The sequence below is a fragment of the Phoenix dactylifera genome, unplaced genomic scaffold, assembly GCF_009389715.1.
Source record: "Phoenix dactylifera cultivar Barhee BC4 unplaced genomic scaffold, palm_55x_up_171113_PBpolish2nd_filt_p 000339F, whole genome shotgun sequence".
Classification (NCBI taxonomy): Eukaryota; Viridiplantae; Streptophyta; class Magnoliopsida; order Arecales; family Arecaceae; genus Phoenix; species Phoenix dactylifera.
The window spans coordinates 420,041-436,228 of record NW_024067799.1 but is presented as its reverse complement, the minus strand read 5'-3'; the positions used below and the strand labels follow the sequence as shown (position 1 = coordinate 436,228).

The window sequence follows — 16,188 nt, the reverse complement described above, 5'->3', positions numbered from 1 at the left end:
CCAACCGGAGGCGCCATCCACGCCCCACGAAGAGGATGAGGAGCCGCCGCCGACGAAGCTCCCGCTGCCTCCAGAGGAACGCCACCTCCAAGGGATATTCCGGTCCTCCCCAGTGTTAGGGGAGAGAAGGAATACGAGGGGGAAGAGCATATGGAGGCGCGGTCCCGGATCAGGCGTCTGGTGCAGAGCTCAATCGGGAGGCTGAACTTCAAGGAGGGGAGATGTGATCCCGGATGAAACACCTAGAGCGGAGTTCCGCCGGGGAGACCCTCCTTGCTGATCCCAGATGAAACGGCTAGTTGGTTGAAGTCGCGAGGGGCGCACCTCCCGTTCCTTCGGCAGGAGTCTCTCAGCCATGCGCCAGAGAGAAGGTCCACGATCCATGGCAACTTGAACAGCTCCGGCTTGGCAGGCTCCATCGCACCTGCACCTATATTTATAGCCAAACTGCGGCCCCCCGGTCGTTCCGATACGGGTGGCTCCAATAAATGCGGGCGCATTGAATCCGGAGCCGATCCGGCTCTCAAGGCGTATCTTTCCGCGATTTCCTAAGCGTCATTCTCCTTAATCGCATTTTTTGTGCAGGACACTCCGGGTGCCCTGTACCCCTAGGTCTACGTATCTCCGCCCGCGCCCAGGCCGCATCCGCCTCGAAGAACGCGCGCATCGCGGCCGCTTAACTGACACTCCTCGCAAGCAGCAACTGGCGATCCGATTTCCCAGGTAACGCATCAATTAGCGTTTAATGCCCTTCTGGTGTTCCCCAGGCAACGCTTGGAGAAGAGGAGAAACACGATCGCAGCTGGCCACGGAGAAACCCCGTCGGGCTGCAAGCGACAGGCGCATGGCCAACGAGCGGAATTTCCCGAGGCACGGCCCTCGGATGCCAGGCTAACCCGATGATCATCCCGGGAGCAGACTAGCCTGAAGCCCCGACCGGTCGCCTTGGCTTGCGCCAGCCTTGGCCGACCAACGAGCGGAATCTCCCGAGGCTCGGCCCTCGGATGCCAGGCTAACCCGATGACCATCCCGGGACCAGACTAGCCTGAAGCCCCGACCGGTCGCCTCGGCTTGCGCCAGCCTTGGCCGACCAACGAGCGGAATCTCCCGAGGCTCGGCCCTCGGATGCCAGGCTAACCCGATGATCATCCCGGGAGCAGACTAGCCTGAAGCCACGACCGGTCGCCTTGGCTTGCGCCAGCCTTGGCCGACCAACGAGCGGAATCTCCCGAGGCTCGGCCCTTGGATGCCAGGCTAACCCGATGATCATCCCGGGAGCAGACTAGCCTGAAGCCCCGACCGGTCGCCTTGGCTTGCGCCAGTCTTGGCCGACCAACGAGCGGAATCTCCCGAGGCTCGGCCCTCGGATGCCAGGCTAACCCGATGACCATCCCGGGAGCAGACTAGCCTGAAGTCCCGACCGGTCGCCTCGGCTTGCGCCAGCCTTGGCCGACCAACGAGCGGAATCTCCCGAGGCTCGGCCCTCGGATGCCAGGCTAACCCGATGACCATCCCAGGACCAGACTAGCCTGAAGCCCCGACCGGTCGCCTCGGCTTGCGCCAGCCTTGGCCGACCAACGAGCGGAATTTCCTGAGGCCTAACCCTCGGATGCCTGGCTTAGTGCCGGAAGAATTTCCTAAGGCCTAACCCTCGGATGCCTGGCTTAGTGCCGGAAGAATTTCCTGAGGCCTAACCCTCGGATGCCTGGCTTAGTGCCGGAAGAATTTCCTGAGGCCTAACCCTCGGATGCCTGGCTTAGTGCCGGAAGAATTTCCTGAGGCCTAACCCTCGGATGCCTGGCTTAGCGCCGGAAGAATTTTCTGAGGCCTAACCCTCGGATGCCTGGCTTAGTGCCGGAAGAATTTTCTGAGGCCTAACCCTCGGATGCCTGGCTTAGCGCCGGAAGAATTTCCTGAGGCCTAACCCTCGGATGCCTGGCTTAGTGCCGGAAGAATTTCCTGAGGCCTAACCCTCGGATGCCTGGCTTAGTGCTGGAAGAATTTCCTGAGGCCTAACCCTCGGATGCCTGGCTTAGTGCCGGAAGAATTTCCTGAGGCCTAACCCTCGGATGCCTGGCTTAGTGCCGGAAGAATTTCCTGAGGCCTAACCCTCGGATGCCTGGTTTAGTGCCGGAAGAATTTCCTGAGGCCTAACCCTCGGGTGCCTGGCTTAGCGCCGGAAGAATTTCCTGAGGCCTAACCCTCGGATGCCTGGCTTAGTGCCGGAAGAATTTCCTGAGGCCTAACCCTCGGATGCCTGGCCTAGCGCCGGAAGAATTTCCTGAGGCCTAACCCTCGGATGCCTGGCTTAGGGCCGGAAGAACTTCGAGAGTCAGGAGTCGGCAAGACGTCGCCAAGAGTTAAAAGAAAAAAAGAGGAGGACGAAAGCGAGATGAAGAAACATTCGACTTGTATTAATTTTCATTGTTTCAGGGCCAAGGCCCATACAATTTGGCAAAATGCCGACATACAAAAAAAGAGGACAACGAAAGGTACAAGAGGTCAGCTTGGAGAAACCCCCGGGTCGGGAGCGTCGGGCTCGTCCGCAGGGGGTAGGGAGGCGGTAGGAGAATCAGCAGGCGATGGCGCCGGAGAGGAGTCGAGAAGGGAAATCCCACTCAGGTCAACTTCGGGGTACTTAGCCGACACCCTTGCCAGGCCCTCCTCGAAGCCTAAGATGAAGGATTCGGACCCCGCGTCCGACGCGTCACGGACGAACTCGTCAGACTGACGATAGGCCCGTACCGCCTCCGACATATCACGGGTGAACTCGGCGGACTGACGATAAGCCTGTACCGCCTGGCGCCAGATCTCCGCACTCTTCTCGGCCAGCGCCGCCTCTGCTCGCTCCTTAATCTGAGCCTTAGCCTCCAAGACCTTCGCCACAATCCGGTCTTCAGCCTCGGAGGAGACCCTCAGCAGATTAGCCTGAGCCTCCTTACGCTCCGCCTCGGCAGCAGTGCGAGCGGCCTCAGCTTCCTCCAGGCGCGAACGGAGCTCTTGGTCGTTCGCGCGGGACCTCTCCAAGGCTGACTCCAACTCGCCCAGTTTGGCTTCAAGAGACCGGGTTCGGTTGCGGGCGCTGTCGGCAGACCGCTGAGCCTTCTTCCACCTCTCTCGATAGTCCGCGACCTTCCGGCACTGCTTTTCAGCTCGTTCCCCCGCCTTCTTAACCCTGCTTTCGAGGCCCGAGGCGACTTTGAGTTGCTCCCGAGCTTCCAACAGTTGCTTCTCGAGGGCGGCGAAGCCGAGTGCCCGCTCTTCGGCCTCCCGGAGCCTCGCCTCGAGGTCCCCGGTCGTCCTGCCCGCCACGGCCTGGCCTCCCTCTTCCACTGCTTTCAGTCGGTGCTCGGCCTTCGCCAGAAGCCCCGCCTGTTCCTTGTAGCACTCCTCTAGACGGATCATGTACTGGGCGAGCTAAGAGATAGGAAAAGTGAGGGCGTCAGGCGGAGAACAACAGAGCTAATAAATGGTGAAAAGCAGCCAGAAGAACACTCACCGACATGAGACAGACACAGCTGGCAGCCCCGACGTCAGAGACCCCCAACTCCCGGACCCGCCGACGGTCCTTCTCCAGCAGCACTGTTTCGATGAGGTTTCGGGCGCCATCGGTAGTGAAGGCCGACCCCGATTTCTCTCCGGAGCCGGATGGTGGTTCTGCAGCCTTACCCTTATCCATCGCCTGGGAAAGAGTCCTGCTGATTGTGCTCGGGGCGGGGGTCACTCCAGGAATTGATAGGGCCCCACTCGGCCGGGGCCTCGGCGCGTCCCTCCTCGGATCATCAGGAGCCGGCTGAGTCGAAGGCCGGACCGGGGACCGATCACGCCCGACCCGTCTGTCTCGAGCGGGCTCGGATGATACCTCCGGAAATAGCGGCAGTCTCACCACCGGAGGGCTGATACAGCGTCAGCTGCCGGTCCGTGCCCACGGCGTCTCCCTGATCGGTGGGCCCGGACTCGTCGGTCGGCGTCGGAGGCACCTCCTTGCGGGACTTCTTCGCCGGCGGGGCCCCGCTCGGAGGAGCTCGATTCCTCCTCCGGACCGCTTCCAGTAGGGACGACCTACCAACAGCCGGTCCCTTGTCCGACCGCATGACGTCGTCAATCTCTGCAACAAGAACGAGATGGTCGAGGGCTGAGAAACCGAAGGAAAGAACGAGACGAAAGAGGAGAAAAGAGTCAAAAAAGAAATGGTGGTGGGCTCACGGTCGGTGGGGACCGAGCTCAGACCGACATTCACCAAGGTATCCTCGGAAATAAGGCGGGCCACCGGGGGGAGCTGGCCCTCGGCAACCAACCCCTTCAAGGCGGCCAAGCCATCGGATTCCTCCCTCGACAGTCTCGATAGGCCGATCGGGGACTTCATCGGCATCTCCCAGGTCGCCCTGATTTCCCAAGAGGGATCTACATCGATGAAGAAGAAACGCTCCTTCCAGCCGTGAATGGAGGAAGGAGCCTCTTTGACGAGGCCGCACCCTCGCCGCGCCGCAAAGCACCACCATCCTTTGTCCTGGGGGTGGCCACTCAGGCTGTAGAACTCCCAAAAAATATTCAGAGTGGCGGGAATCTCGTGCATGCGGCAGAGAACCTGGAAGACCGTCAGGGCACGCCACGAGTTCGGCACCAGTTGCGTCGGCGCAACTCTTAAACCCCGGAGTACCTGCACGACTAAGTCCGAAGGGGGAAAGCGGAACCCGGCCTGGAGAATGCTCTCATTGATGGCGATCTTCCCTGGAGGAGGATGGGACATCCTCTCCTCAGGCCCCGGGAGCGTAACGTTGCAGGCCTCGGGAAGGTGGTACCGAGCCATGAGTTTGTCTAAGTCCTCGGCGACCAGCTCCGACTTAATGCGGTCTGCTCTCACTTCGCCATTCCTAATGGCCAATAAACCTACGGTCAGGACGGGGACAAGAAGGGGGGAAAGACCGGAACGACTGGGGTACACTAGTACAAAAGGAGAAAGTACGAAGAGCCCTAAGTAGAAGAATGGGGTAACTCACCGGAAGAGAAGGAAGAACGGCTCCGAGAGCGTCAAAGGAGAAGCAAGCGAACAGTCCGACGGCAACAACGGCAGCGCAAAGGGGAAACTCGAAAATGTCTGTAAAGAGGAAGACGGACGGGGGAGGGCCCCCGGTTAAATAGGCGGAAAGGCGGGTGATGCCTCGATGACGCCAGAGGACGCCTGGCCGCCGAAGGGTCGCTCGCGCCCCAAAGGCAAATCGACACCATTAAGGAAGGATGTCCGCCGAAATCCTCAGACTGCCAGGTCAGCAACAACCGCCATACGCCATAAAGAAGGCGGGGAGCTCGAAGCGCGCGCGCCTCTCCGAGGGATGGCGGCAATCTCGAAGCATCACTCCCTTCACCCGTTCCCCTTCTGGTTCCAGGCTCGGAAGTGGGGGCTACTGTTACGGGGGAACTAAGCCGCCATGCTCCACGTGACTGGCACGCGCGCCCATGAAGACTACGGCTGTCCTTTGATCCAGCAATCCGACCCCGAGTCGGACATCTTCGGCTCCACAGCCCGACCTCGAGTCGGCTGCCCCTTAATCTAGCAATCCGACCCCAAGTCGGATATCCTCAGCACCGCAGCCCGACCCCGGGTCGGCTGCCCCCTGATCCAGCACTCCGACCCCGAGTCGGAGATCTCTTGATAACGACAGGCTGCTTCCCAGAGGCACGCCGAGGCCTCCTGCTCCACTACTCCCTGCAACGGCTGTATTCGATGCTGTTCCACGATCTCCTGTATCAGCCGTACAAAGCGGAACTCCACTACGCCCTGTCATGGCCGTACCCAGCGCTGCTCCACGACGCCCTGTAACGGCCATGTCAGTGGCCACTCCGCCGCGCCCACGATGACAAACCCCCCTCAGAGACCCCCCAGCCAGGTATATATGCGGCTGGGGGGAGAAGGGGGGGGGTAAGCAATATCTTCCAGAGCACTCTCTTGCTTGCGATTATTATCTCTCATTCTCCTCCAATCTCCTCTGACTTGATCGTCGGAGGGCCCCCACTACCCCAGTGGTGGTGCGAGGCTTGCTCGCAGGTTTCCCGGTGGAAGGTGGAGCGTAACCAACACCAACCAAGACAACTCAGACGGAACCCCGTTCACACCGCTGTGTCAATCGTTCTCGGTTTGGACCACCAGCAACAATGATAATCCAAGATCTTGATGTATTTTCATATTTGAAAATTATAACAAGGCACCCTCCAAGTTGGCACCAATTAGATTTATATTCTAAAAAAATTAAAAATTTCAATTAGCTACCGATGTAACAACTCAGGATTTCACCTAAAATGGCTAGCCGAAATATATTATTTGAGTTTCTTAGTCCTCTATAAGTACCCAAGAACACTTTGGTGAATAACTGATGTGATACTAAATACACGTCTGCACGGATCCTAACATACTCCCTCGTTCAAATTCATTCAAATCTAATCATAAGCACCACGATCGGCCCATGATCTGCCTTCATTAACTCGTATTGTAGTATCCCCTAGTCCATATTGGCTATGGGCCGAGTTTGCTCTGATACCATTTGTAGCAACTTAGGATCTCACCCAAAAAAGCTAACCACAAGGTTTTATTTGGGTTTATTGATCTAGTATAAGTACCCAAGATCTACTTAGTAAATAACCGATGTGGGACTCAACATATGCTTGCATGGGTTCTTCCATAAAAAAATTTGGACCATTTCTCGATTTATGTATCATATGCGCAGGGCCCATGCTAATCTTCTCTATATCGTTCCAATTTTATCGAATGTGTGTGTGTGTGTGTATATATGATCATGGATTTTGTATCATCGCAGGTGAACTACTAGTGGGATTTCATTAAAATGCCTAAATAAGTTTCAAAGTAAAGATTTGAGGTGGTTGAATATGCTCATGAGTAACCTAATCTGGAATCTTTTAAATTATTGGAGCATAGAATTGATATCGTCAAAAGAGAGATCAATGTCAAATTGTAGAATGGAATTGTCAAGAAAATCTAGAGTTGGCTTTGCTCAAATTGGATCTAGAATATGATTACTATAATGGTGCAAATATGACAATTATCTCGAAGGTTAATCTTGATCTAGTATGCTTGGGAAGTAAGAATTAAGAAAATTGAGTATATCATGAACAATGTTAGTTGATTATTTGACGCTAAGGTTGGTCATTATCTTTTGAGGGATCAACACTCTACCATAATAAGTGTATAAGATCTATTTCATTTCAAATTCTATGCTATTGGCCCAACTAGGCAACCCAAGAGGGGGGTGGGGGGTGAATTGGATTTTATAAAATTTTGCAGAAATAAAATCAAATCTCCTCAAATTTTTGAATCTAATGAAATAAACTAGATGCAACAAGTATAACAAGTAATAATCACAAATATGCAACTAAGTATAGAAAAATAAAGAGAGAAGGGAAGAAAAGTAATACACAATGATTTATAGTGGTTCAGTCTCCTTGTGAGCCTACATCCACTCTTCGGAACTTCTTTTTAAGATTTAATCCACTATGCTTATCCAAAGCTTTACAAATCGCTTGTCTTCCAGGTGCAACCAAGCTAAACACTTGGCGATATCCGAGCTAACCCTTGGTGATCTACTTCCTCAAACACTCTTTTGTTTATTTAGAGTACAATCCTCTCAAGTAATTACTCTCTATCACTCAAGCTAACAAAAGCTCCACAACTCTCTTACAATACTTAATTAAAAATAATAAGAATAAAAGTACTACACTCAATTTTTCAACAAGAAAGAATTTTCACTTATAAGCACAACTCTCTTGATTTCTCTTCAAACTCTATGGATCTCTCTTCCTTTTTTTTTCTTTTACTGCAATATGAGATATGAATCTCCTTTTATAGGCTTGAGAAGCCATTTTCCCATTTAAAATAATTTGAAGCTTTGAAAACTCTTTTCCAACACATTTAATATAGGCAGATTTGGATTGGATTTAGTTTTCTGTCTTGCAGCACCTTTTTGATAAATAAAAAGGCTGAATTTGACTTAGTGGTGGAGACAAAGTTGTAGCTCTTTAAGTTATCTTTCCAATTTGATAAGAATCATCTCAAAAGGACATTTAGTTGAAAGGTTATAGCTAAAAGAGTAAACATATGTCAGCCAGAATTACAGCTATAGATAGATAGATTGCAAACGCTATTACTCATAGTCAATATTCAAAAATATATTTAATATAAAAATTGTAGCTCTTTAAGTTATCTTTCCAACCTAATAAGAATCATTTCAAAAGAACATTTGGTTGAAACGTTACAGCTAAAAGAGTAAACATATGTCAGCTTGAATTACAGCCACAGATAGATAGAGTATAGACCCTAATACTCATAGCTAACATCCAAATTTGAAAATATATTTCATATGGAAGTTGTATACCTTTAAGTTAACTTTTCAACCTGACAAGAATTATTTTAAAATATTTGGTTGAAAAGTTACAGCTAAAAGAGTAAACATATGTCAACCTGAATTATAGCTACAGATAGATACTCATAGCTAAAGTTCAAATTTGAAAATATATTGAATATAAAAGTTATAGACAAATAAGTCTTCTTTCCATATCGTCAAAAATTGTATTAATATTATATTTCAATAAAAATTTATGCTGAAAATACTAATACTTGTTCAGAATTCCATCATTTGCCTTCAAAAGAAATCTCAATTTCTAATTTTTATTTGTTTGCTATAATTAATCATAATAATGAACTAAATTCATTTATTTCTTATCATTAAAATCAAATGGTAAACCGTTGAAACCATGGGGTTAACATATCCCAAATACAATTAATTTTAATCAATTTTGTGGTGAATCGATCCCAATCTGATCAGGAGTGAACCTGCATCAAGATGATGAGTTCAATCTTAGATTTATCTTAGTCACTTATCTAGTGCTAATCTTGCTAGTTTATATGAAACTTTTGATAATTGATCCAAAATTATCTATCATACTGATTTTGATTGAGGAGAATGAGATCTTGGATTTATGTTACTCAATGGGCCGAGCATCTCTAAATTTACAAAGCCTAGATATTTTAAATTTTTAGGATGAAATTTTCTTAATGGGGGAGAACGTGAGATCCAGCCCAAAATGGGCCATTTGGGCTGAAGTCGGCAAGCCCAACCAGCTTCAGTCCATAGTCAGGAAGAAACTGAAGCAGAAGATCACGATCGAGATCTTTTGCTCCGGCTTTCTCGAGTGAGATGGGAGCGAAGGCGCTGCGGCCGTTTCGTGTCAGTCCTGCGGCCATTGTCTAGTAGCACCATGGCCGCTTGAGCGGCCGCCGATCATGCTCAACTACAACGAGAATCACGATGGTGAGTTGTTCGGAAAGCCCCTATAAGATTTCCAACCCTCTGAACAATCCTCTACCAAACCTTCTATGTCTCCTCCATCTTCTCCCTCCTCCTTCTCCGGTGGTCAGGGTGCCACCTGGCCAAGCATGAAAATAGTTTGACGGTGTGTGCTCTAAAATCCATCGACATAATCAGCATACAAAAGCAGCAGCAATACATGTTCAGAATAATCATGTTTGACAACAGACTGCAGGGGTTCACTATAGATAAAGGTTTAATGACCATAACCATGACCATCAGATACTCTTCATATTTCTACATCTAGGATATGTGATCTATGGCTCGACAGGCGCTAGATTAGTACTCCAGGGAGGAAGACAAGCAGAGTGACTCCACTAGTGATTGAGTGATGAGGTGAACCCAAATCCTTTCTTCTTGACCTGTCTGTATTTTTTTGTTTTTTGGAGGGGTGGTGTTGCCCAATGTGACAACCCAAGAGGGGGGGGGGGGGGATGAATTGGGTTTTCTAAATTATTTTGATCTTCACTCTTCTTAAGTGATGTGTGTGTGAGTGATTTAGTTAGTGTCAATTATATATGTGAAATTGAAAACACAAACAAGATAATACGAACATACAAGAATTATAGTGGTTCGGTGCACCTCACAACACCTACGTCCACTCCCCAAGCATCCCTTTGGAAATTCACTATAATCCATCGGATTACAGTTGGATTGTTTTCCGGGTTCACAATCCAAAAATCTTTACAATTGATTTTTCGAGCTCACCAAAAACCTATGTTGGTTTTTTGGGCCCACCAACAACCTATTCCGTTGGTTTTATGGTCTCACCAACAAACCTTACAACAAGATTAAAAATACAAGAAACAAAGCTCCTAAATGAGCATATAAATTAAATATGCACTAAGGAGAAGAAAAGAAAAATGTTTTTTCTTTGAAGATGCTTTTTTTTTTCTTTACTGAGATTGCTTCACTCTTCAAGAGTTGGTGGAGCTCTTGATTTCTCTTTGAATGTGCTCAACCACCTTCTTTTTGGATTTTGGAATGAAGCAAATGATGAAGCACTTGAAAGCTTGGTTTTTCATTTGAATGCTCTTCTTAAAAAAGGATTCTTTCCACTGATGAATAGTTCTCCTTAAATACTTTCCCAATTCTAATAGTAACTCTCTTGCCGTTGGAATGGAGAAATTAGCCATTTCTAGCCATTGGAGACTCAAAAAGTACTTATGCAGAACTAGCCGTTATGTTGTCAGTCGTGCTGGGGTTGACCCAAGCAAATTTGGGGTCGACTCAAGTTACTGTTCCACAGACTAGGGTCGACTCATGTATTTTTGGGGTCGGCTTCTGCTACAGTGGGGTCGACTCAAACTTTTTTTGGGTCGACCCTCTCAGGATTTTTAGAGACTTATCTTTCTATCATTCTGGGCTGGGGTCGACTCATCTTCTCTTGGGGTCAACTCGAGCTACAGTGGGGTCGACTCGAGCTTTCCTGGGGTCGATCCTTTTAGGGATTGCAGAGACCCAATTTTCTGATTCTTCAGGCTGGGGTCGACTCATGTTCTCTTGGGGTCGACTCAAGCTTTAGTGGAGTTGACTCAAGATTATCTGGGGTCGACCCTCTCAGAAACTCCAGAGAGTTGCTTTTCTGGCTCTTTTCATTGGGATCAGCTCATCATGTCTTGGGGTTGACTCAACTTGGGATCGGCTCAAGGTTTCCTGGGGTCGATCCAAGGTCTGTGCCATTTGTGCCATCTTGTGCCAGAGTGTACCAAAAAGTGCCAAGATCGACTCTATTACTTCTGGGATCGACTCCAACTCTGTGCCAAGTGTTCCAAGGTTGTGCCACATCGTGCCAGGTCGTGCCAAATGTATCAGGATCGACTCCAAACTACTTGGGGTCGACTCTAACCATGTTTTTTTGCATTGAATATTAGTTTAGCACAATGAAGTAATAAAAAAATTTTTCAATAAAATTGATGAAGTATGGCACATTCAAGTTTCACTTCTTTAATAAACAGAATTACAGAAATGTCCCTTATCAAGAGAAACTTCCCTCTTAGTTTGATCAAACTGGAAATTAGATTTTATCTCAAGTTCTTTTAGTAGAATTATCCTTGGATGAGTTCTTGAGGATCATATTAAGTATTGTAGATAAGTGTACCATGAGTGTATCAAGTTTGTTGGATGTATCGAGAGTATATCACTACTCTCTCACTTGATTATCTATTTATTTGATTAATTTTGTTAATTGCATTGGTACTTTCCTATGACCTTCATGGTTTTGTAAACATCAAAATAGCATTCTGATTCTTAATCTCCCTTTTTTTGATGATTACAAAATACTACATATCGTTGATTTGCCATTCATATGCAAAGTTTAATTTAACATCATAAGGTGCTTTTGGTTCAAGATAGTCTTATTTTTGGAGTATGTATCAAGGAACCAATAGCTCTCCCTATCATCATCAGATTGATGTCAAATCTCTTTTAACTTTACTCTCGTTTTCTCTTATGTCTCATTGAGTAAAAATTTTCAAGGATTTGTGCCAAATTGAGAGTTTCAAGTTATGTATCGAGGCTATGAAACTTTCTTTAGTTATGTGCCAAAAGCTTATGTATTATACAGTTTCATGGATCGAAATTATAAAAATAAGATGTATATTAATGAAAATTCAGATTTGCATGTATTCAATGTTCTCCCCCTTAAATATTGATTTCTCTTCTTATATTTTTCTCTTATATGTTTTCCCTTTTTCTTATATATTTCTTCCCCTTTTTGTCATCATCAAAAAAAATATGTAATACCAAGGTGAATTGCATGCCAATGACAAAGATTATAAATCAAAGGAAGACATTGTATTTCATAGATGCCAAAATTACTTCCATATGTTCAAAATGCTATAAATGATACAATCAACAAAAGGCAAAAACACATAGAGATCTAGAATGACTCAAGGCACTACTCTAAGTGAGCTCCTATAGTGCTATCTGCAGGCCTAGTAGCATCCAAAGGCTATGATCTAGCTTTAGATCTTCTGGTGTAAGTGGTGAGTGGAGGTCTGGTATGATATGATTGTGATGGTCTGTGAGCCCTATGAACTGGCTAGTTCTATGCCGAGACCTCTAACTCAGCTGCTCGAGTTCCAGGGTGACCATGATAATCTCTCTCTAAAGTGGTCAATCAGTCTGTGAGACTCGTCATTTGGGCAAATACTCCTCTGACCTCAGCTGTAATGTTATCCAATCTACTCATCATCCGGTCAGAGAGACCCATCACCTGAGCTACCATGATATCAGTCAACCTACTCCAGTCCTCCTTCATGAGGCTAGTAGGTGCAGATGATGACGACCCTGCCTCTGCATGTGACGTCGGATGCTTAGTAGGAATCTCGGGCTCAGGAATCGAGTCTCCGAGCTCCGGTACATCATGCTCTGGTGCCTGTGCCCCTACACCTATGCGCACCTAGTGGCCATTCAACTTGTCGTAGCCCATACAAATAAGTATCTATGCTGTGTAGGTGTCGGTGTGCCGTAGGTCTCTGGAGATCTCAGTTCCTAAAGAAATCTCATATTGTTTGAAGATCAGAGTGAGTACCATACCATAGGGTAGAGAGACCCTCGCCCTACTCATGGCCTCACGCATCTATCTGATCATCATAGCTGGGAGATTCAGGGGAATGCCCTGATAACATGCTCCATAATAGCCAAATTTTTCTCGGATACATGGTCGAATTTCCCACTCTTCGGAAATAGTATCCGACCGATGAAGTTATGAAGCAATCTCATCTCAACAGAGAAGGCACTGGCTACTAGATCATCAGAATAGTCGATCTCATCTTTCTCAATGATCAACTGTAGAGCTCAGATCCTATCCTCTGGCCTATCCGATATGGCACCCTCACAAGAAAGATGGAGCAACTATCTTAAACTGTCCTCAAAGACATGAATCTCAACTCCTCGGACCTCGAACACGAGCCCTCTACTACTGACCCGTAGGGTAGCATAAAACTCACAGATCAAGCCCAGGTAGGTCGGTAGATCTAGGGAGCAGAGGTACTCCCATCCTTGATGCTTGATCCATCCACTTAGCCTAAATCCTTCTTGATCCCAAAAGTCGAAGTTTAGGCGCCTCCCCTTTGTAACCGGTCTCCCTTCATACCTAGCGAGCAAAACCAAAGGGGAAGGAGGTTGGGGAGGCTCTACTTGTGGCTCGGCTCGTGGAGGTACTGTAGATGGTTCACTTGTTTGCTCTTCCACGGCGTGTCACTCTACTAGATCTCTTGGCCACGGCTCGTTTGGGTCTCATTTTGACCTAACCCTTCCTTACAACTTGATCTAACGGCTTGGGAGAGGGATCTACCACTGTTTGAAAGTGATTGGAAGGGAGTGGAGAGGAGAAAATAGGGTTTCTTGGAGGATATAGGGGAGAAAAATGCCCTAACCTAGCTCACGGCTCCCCCTTAAAATTGGGGATCCCGTCGTCGTGTCGACCCCAGCTTTTGCTTGGGTCAACTCAAGGGGGTCGCCCCCGCTTTGGCCTCGGGTTGGCCCCAATTCAGGCCTCCATGAATTTTTTTTTTTGATTTTTTTGGTTCTCTGATCATTATCAAACTTTTATGGGACACTGATACACATGTGAGGAAGCTCTAAATTAATTATTTGATCTTCTTTTCTAAACAAAAGGGTCCCATATTCCTAATTCTCTTCTAAGCATGCAAAATCTATCTTTACTAAGAGGTTTTGTAAATATATCAGCTAATTGCCTTTCTGTGCACACGTGTTCAATATTTATATTTCTATTTTGCACATGATCTCTAATGAAGTGATACCTAATTTCAATATGCTTTTGACTTAGAGTGTTGAATTGGGTTCTTAGTCAAATTAACTGCACTAGTGTTATCCCATTTTATGGAAATCTTGTCAAGCTTAATTCCGTAGTCCTCTAATTGTTGCTTAAGCCATAATATTTGAGCACAACAGCTTTATACTGCAATGTAATCGACCTCAACCGTAGATAGTGCAACTGAATTCTGCTTTTTGCTAAACCATGAGATTAAGTTGGCACCTAAAAATTGACATATCCTACTAGTACTTTTTTTTATCTAATTTGCACCACGCAAAATCAGCATCTGAGTATGCATTGAGTTCAAAACAAGAATCTCTAGAGTACCTCGTGATCAGAAGGAGAAGTTAGCCCGTAACAGTGGCTTTAGCCGAACAAATAGTCCTATACTAGATGTACTTCTTAAATACCTAAGAATTCTTTTAACAGCAGATAAATGCAATTCTTTAGGTTCAGACTGATATCTAGCACACATTCCAACACTAAATATAATATCAAGCCTACTAGCAGTAAGATAAAGCAAAGAACCAATCCTACCTCTATAAAGTTTAGTGTCTACACTCTTACCTTTTTCATCTTTATCCAACTTACTAGTAGAGTTCATCGGAGTTCCCATTTTCTTGGGGTCTTCTTTCCCAAACTTCTTGAGGAATTTTTTTGTGTATTTTGTTTGGTGAATGAAGATCCCCTTCTTAGTTTGCTTGATCTGGAGTCTGAGGAAGAAATTGAGTTCTCCCATCATGCTCATCTCGAACTCATCCTACATTAGCTCAGCAAACTCTTTGTACAAAGAATTGTTAGTAGCACCAAATATTATATCATCTACATATATTTGCACTACAAGGAGATTTTTATTTTTTCTCTTAATGAATAGTATTTTATCTATATTTTCTTTACTGAACTTATTATCTAGCAAAAATTACTAAGTTTATCATACCAAGCTTTAGGAGGTTGTCTCAAACCATACAGTGCCTTATGCAATTTAAATACATAATCGAAAAATTCATGATCTTCAAAGCCAGAAGGTTGTTCTACATATACTTCTTCTGTTATGTAACCATTTAGAAAGGCACTCTTTACATCCATTTGATATAATTTAAAATTCATATAACAAGCAAATGCAAGTTGTAATATTGGTTTCTAATCTAGCAACTGGGGCAAAAGTTTCCTCAAAATCAATCCTTTCTTCCTGATTATAGTCCTTAGCTACTAGTCTAGCCTTGTTCCTAGTTATTATTCCATTTTCATCAAGTTTGTTTCTAAATACCCATTTGGTTCCAATAATTGATTTGTTTCTAGGTCTTTCAATTAATGTCCAGACATCATTTCTTTTAAATTGATTCAATTCATCTTGCATGGCATTGATCCAATTTACATTATGTTCGGTTTTTTCATAAGTTTTAGGCTCTATTTGAGATACAAAAGCAAGGTAGTTATTAATATTCCTTAGATAGGATCGAGTTCTTACCCCTTGGGATGGATCACCTATTATTAAGTCTTTGGGGTGACCATGTGCATACCTCCATTCTTTAGGTAGATCCTGATGTTGTGGTGAACTATAGTCATCTTCCTTTTCTTCCTCACCTTGCTTTGATGTATCCTTCTCGCTAATGATTCGGTGTATCATTAATACTTATGATGACCCAAAGATTGATTTAAAGATTGATTTTGATGATCACAAAATCTTGAAGTATAATTACTAATGTTTGTGTTGGAAGAAGAAAGATAATTTGTTTTGTAAGGAACATAGCAAGTTGGAAAAATACAAAAAGATCTCAAAAGCTCTCAAGAAAAGTTGGAAGAAAGCTACACTTCATTGGCCCAAGGTTCAAGTTCAAAGGATTCAAGTTAGAGGGACAATTCTAAAGAAAAACTCTAAAGAACTGTCCTCGAGTCGACTCCTGAAAGTTCAGAGTCGACTTTGGCACTCTGGAGTTTCAAGGAACAGTGCTCGAGTCGACTTCGGGACTCTGCGAGTCGACTCCGACTGAGAACAGACAAAAAGACATAGAGTTGATTTTCAGCGCT

General features: G+C 46.2%; 1 non-coding gene across 1 annotated transcript; it reads right to left on the bottom strand.

Annotated features, from left to right (window-relative positions):
* Positions 1–6,680: 6,680 nt before the first annotated feature.
* Positions 6,681–6,785, bottom strand: LOC113461096. Its single transcript, XR_003383125.2, has one exon. It is a non-coding gene; the product is annotated as a U6 spliceosomal RNA (small nuclear RNA).
* Positions 6,786–16,188: the final 9,403 nt, after the last annotated feature.